This window comes from Myotis brandtii, unplaced genomic scaffold (genome assembly GCF_000412655.1).
Source record: "Myotis brandtii unplaced genomic scaffold, ASM41265v1 scaffold421, whole genome shotgun sequence".
NCBI lineage: Eukaryota > Metazoa > Chordata > Mammalia > Chiroptera > Vespertilionidae > Myotis > Myotis brandtii.
The window spans coordinates 1922306-1927906 of NW_005366140.1; the positions used below are offsets into that span (position 1 = coordinate 1922306).

The 5601-nt window shown below is 41.0% G+C and overlaps 1 pseudogene; it reads left to right on the forward strand.

Annotated features, from left to right (window-relative positions):
* Window positions 1-647: 647 nt before the first annotated feature.
* LOC106727414 lies at window positions 648-1294 on the forward strand (annotated as a pseudogene).
* Window positions 1295-5601: the final 4307 nt, after the last annotated feature.

The window sequence follows — 5601 nt, forward strand, 5'->3', positions numbered from 1 at the left end:
AAAAAAAAAAATCAATAAAATATATTTTTTAAAAAAACCGATGAGATGAACACATTACCTCCATTTCAGGTTCTGTGCCCATGAGCAGTCACTGCCCATTCCCCCTCCCCCAGCCCCTGGACAGCATTCATCTGCTTCCTGTCTTTCTGAACTTACCTGTTCTGGACATTTCATCATGTAAATGAAATCAGATACAATATTTGTATTTTCATTTGGCTATTGTGAATAGTCCTGCTCTAAACATGTGTGTACAAGTTTTTGTTTGAAAACCTGTCATGCAGTAATTTTATGTTTAATGTGTTGAGAAATCACCAAACCGTCTCCTGTCAGTATTATTTTTTACTATGAAACATTTCGGGCATACAAAAAAGTATCAATAATAAAATAACAAATATCTACCTACCCAGAACCCCTGACAGAAACATTCCCAAGAGAATGATTAAAAGAAACCAAACAGAAATTCTGGATCTGAAAAGTACAATAACTGAAATGAAAAATTCACTAGAGGAGTTCAATAGATTTGATCAGGCAGAAGAAAATAAACCAACAAACCTGAAGATAGGACAATTGAAATTATCAAGTCTGAACACCGGAAAGAAAAACAAATGATTAAAAGTTAACTGCGATGACGTATGGCTCCGTCCCCTGCAGCCCCAGGCTGGGGCGCTGCTCGCCCAGGGGGAGGCCCGGCCGCTGGCGAGACCAACCACATTCATTGCATTGAGGTCGTGCGTGGTTTTGCACAGGCTGAAGCTGTGTGGTTGGGTTAAACCCGGGACCTCCGCGAAGAGGACCCACTTACTTTTTTCCTTCCAAAATGACAGCCTCCAGCCGTGCACCAGATCTGTACCAAGAGATGCTGAGAGAGAGCAAGCATTTCAGCACCTACAATTACAGAACTTATGCTGTCAGGAGGATAAGCGATGCCTTCAGAGGAAGTAAGAATGTAAAAGATCCTGTGGAAGTTCAGACTCTAGTGAATAAAGCCAAGAGTCCTGGAAAGGATTCGTCGACAGGGCCACATGGGCCAACTGTATTCGACTGACAAGCTTATCATCGAGAATCAGAAGCCTGAGACCTAAAGACCAGAACCACCAGGCACCATCAGCAACCACAGACCACCTCCAGCACCCACTCTGTGCTCGGGATTGGGGCTCCCAATGGGCCACAAGTGGCCTCTTGCATCCGCTTAAAATAACCTCTTGCTCAGCCTGCTCTTGCTCAGCCTGCCCTGATAAGTTGAGTGGGGTTTCCATTCTCCTGCAGCCTCAGTGAAAAGGGGCCGTCTCTCCTTGGTTCACTGTTGGAAAGAAGAGCTGGAGCTCACTCAGAATAAAGGTGTGTGTTATTGTCTCTCCTCTCCACCCCACCCCTCTCTAGTAGCTTGTACAGAGCATCTCCAGATTTTGTTTCTTAGTCCTCGACAATAAACAGGATTGTCTCCCTAAAAGAAAGAAAGAAAAAAAGAAAGAAAGAAAGAAGAAAGAAAGAAAGAAAGAGAAAAAGAGAAAACTTAACTGAATCCAAAGGGAGCACCATAGGGAGCACCATCCAGAGGACCAACATACGCATTATGGGAATCCCAGAGGAGGAGAGGGAGACAGAAAAGGGGGCAGAAAGAATATTTGAAAAATAATGGCTAAATCCTTTTCAAATTTGATGAAAGGTATAAATCTACACATCTAAGAAGCTCAATGAACTCCACATAGACTATACTCAAAGAGCCCCATACTGTGATACATTGTAATCAAAGTGTGAAAGCCAAAGAGAAAGAGTGAAACTTAAAAGCGGCATGAGAAAGCTACTCATCATGCACAAGGGATCCTCAATGAGATGAACAGTCAATTTCTCACCAGAAACCTTGGAAGCCAGAAGGCAGTGGGATGACATATTTAAAGTACTGAAAGAAAAAACTGTTGACCAAGAATTCTATATCCAGCAATACTTTTTTTAAATATGAGAAAGAAATCCAGACATCCTCAGGTAAATTAAAGCTGAGAGAGTTTGTTACCATTATATCTGCCTTGCAAGAAATGCTAAAGGAGTCCTGCAGGTTGAAAGGAAAGGACACTAGCCCTGACTGGTTTGGCTCAGTGGATGTTGCGTCAGCCTGTGGACTGAAGGGTCCCAGGTTCGATTCCAGTCAAGGGCATGTACCTTGGTTGCGGGCACATCCCCAGTGGGAGGATGTGCAGGAGGCAGCTGATCGATGTTTCTCTCTCATCGATGTTTCTAGCTCTCTATCCCTCTCCTCTCCTCTCTGTGGAAAATCAATAAAATATATTAAGAAAAAAAAAAGAAATTGCCGAAACCAGTTTGGCTCAGTGGATAGAGCGTCGACCTGAAAAAACTGTTGACCAAGAATTCTATATCCAGCCATACTTTTTTTTTTTTAATATGAGAAAGAAATCCAGACATCCTCAGGTAAATTAAAGCTGAGAGAGTTTGTTACCATTATATCTGCCTTGCAAGAAATGCTAAAAGAGTCCTGCAGGTTGAAATAAAAGGACACTAGACAGTAACTCAAAGCTGTGTGCATATATAAACATCTATGCACCAAACAACAGAGCTCCAAAATATAGGAAGCAAACATTAAAGGGAGTTGAAGGGAGAAATAAATAGTTCTACAGTAAGAGTCAGAGACTTCAATACTGCAGTTTTAATAACGGAATATTAAGGACATAGAGGATTGAACTACACTATAAACCAGCTAGACCAAATAGACATTTATAGAACAAGGACACTAGACAGTAACTCAAAGCTGTGTACATATATAAACATCTATGCACCAAACAACAGAGCCCCAAAATATAGGAAGCAAACATTGAAGGGAGTTGAAGGGAGAAATAAATAGTTCTACAGTAAGAGTCGGAGACTTTAATACTGTACTTTTAATAATGGAATATTAAGGACATAGAGGATTGAACTACACTATAAACCAGCTAGACCAAATAGACATTTATAGAACATTCCATGTGGCAACAGCAGAATACACATTGCTATCAAGTATTCATGGAACATCCTCTAGTATAGACCATATGTTAGAGAAGAAAAAACACTCAATAAATTTTAAAAGACTTAAATTATACAAAAAATCCTCTCCCACTACAATAAAATAGAAAGCAGCAAACCTTAAGATGGGACCATCAAAATTATCAAGTCTGAAAACCAGAAAGAACAATAAATGACAAAAAGTCAACTGAGTCCAAAGGGGGCCTATAGGGCACCATCCAGGGGACCAACATACACATGATGGGAATCCCAGAGGAGGAGAGACAGAGAAAGGGGCAGAAAGAGTATAAAATAAAGCTAGAAATCAATAGCAAAAGGAAAACTGGAATGTTCACAAATATGTGGACATTAAACAACACACTCAAACACTGAGTAAAAGAAGAAATCACAAAGGAAATTATAAAATATTTAGAGATGAATGAAAACTAAAACACACTAAAAATTATGGATGCAGCAAAAGCACTGCTCATAGAGAAATTGGTAGCTATAACTTGCTACATTGAAAAAGATCTCAGTGCTCGCTTCGGCGGCACATATACTAAAATTGGAACGATACAGAGAAGGTTAGCATGGCCCCTGCGCAAGGATGACACGCAAATTCGTGAAGCGTTCCATATTAAAAAAAAAGAAAAAAAAAAGAAAAAGATCTTAGCCACATGGCTCAGTGGTTGAGCATCGATCTATGAATCAGGAGGACACGGTTCAATTCCTGGTCAGAGCATATGCTCGGGTTGTGGGCTCAATCCCCAGTGTAGGAAGTGCAGGAGGCAGCTGATCAATGATTCTCCCTCATCATTGATGTTTCTCTCTCTCTCTCCCTCTCCCTTCCTCTCTGAAATCAATAAAAATATTTTAAAAAATACATCTCAGATCAATAACCTGAGGAAAAGAAGAGTGAACTAAAATCAAAGCTAGTAGAAGGAAGGAAATAATAAAGATTAGAGAAAAGATCAATGAAGTATACAATAAAGAAAACAGAATCATTAGAAACAAATCCCAGCATCCACCTGGCACCTCAGATTGTGACCTTTAGGGTTTTTGCAGAAATAATTCTTTTTAAAAAAGCATTTAATGACCCATGTTCTCTTTTTTAAAGTGTTTTATTTTTTTTTAATATATTTTTATTTATTTCAGAGAGAAAGGGGGAGGGAGAGAAAGAGATAGAAACATCAATGATGAGAAAGAATCATTGATCGGCTTCCTCCTGCACGCCCCCTACTGGGGATCAAGCCCACAACATGGGCACGTGCCCTTGATTGGAATCGAACCTGGGACCCTTCATAGTGGATAGGCCAACTCTCTATCCACTTTGCCAAGCCACAGAGGGCCAGATAGGATTCTTTGTGTTAAGATGAGGTCACATTGGAGTAGGGTAGGCTCTAAATCCAATAAACAGTGTCCTTAAAAGAAGGCCACCTACAGACAGAGGCAGAGATTGGAGGGATGCGGCCATGAACCAAGGGACAGAAGGATTAAGCCACTAGAAGCCAGGAGAGAGGCCTGGAACCGAATCCCCCTCACAGCTTCCAGCCCTGCTGAACTTTGATTGTTAACTTCTGGCCTGCAGGACTGGGTTCTTGTTACTGCTGTCTTTGTGTTGTTTTTGAGAGAGAGAGAGAGAGAGAGAGAGAGAGAGAGAGAGAGAGAGATTTGTTTTTCCACTTATTGATGCATTCATTGGTTGATTTTTGTATGTGCCCGACCAGGATCAAATCCGTAACCTTAGCATATTGGGATGGCACTCTAACCAACTGAGCTTCCCCATCAGGGCCAGGGCTGTGTTTTGTTTTTTAATGTTTTCATTGATTTTTTTTTTAGAGAGAGAAGGGAAAAGGAGAGAGAGGGAATCAAGCCTGCAACTTGGGCATGTGCCCTGACTGGGAATTGAACTGGCGACTTTTTGGTGGACAGGATGACGCTCAACCAACTGAGCCACACTGGCTAGGGCCAGGACTGTGTTTTAAGATATCCAACTTGTGGTCATTGTTATGGCAGTTCAGGAAATAATGCCACCTGTTCATTTTTCTGTCTGGTTCCTTTTCCTCCCCTCTAGTGTGTCTGAGAGCCTTAATGTGTTCTGAAAGCTATTCCTTGGTCAGTTAAATGCATCACAGATATCTTCTGTCAATACTGTGACTGAGTCTAATTGTTCCAAAAAACGTCCAATTGTAGACAGGCCGACATGAGCAGAGCAAGGACGATGGGCCAGGTAAAGAAGGCCATGAGCCATCAACAAAACAAAAAGAAAGCCCACTGCATGGGAGGACATATTTGCCAATGTTATCACTGATAAGGGTTTAATCGCCAACATTTATAGGGAACTCATACAACTTAACAAAAGGAAGATAAACAATCTAATAAAAAAATGGGCAAAGGACCTAAATAGACACTTTTCAAAAGAGGACATTCAGAAAGCCAAGAGACATATGAAAACATGCTCAAAGTCACTAATCATCCGAGAGATGCAAATCAAAACAACAATGAGGTACCATCTCACACCTGTCAGAATGGCTATCATCAACAAATCAACAAACGACAAGTGCTGGAGAGGATGTGGAGAAAAAGGAACACTCATGCACTGCTGGTGGG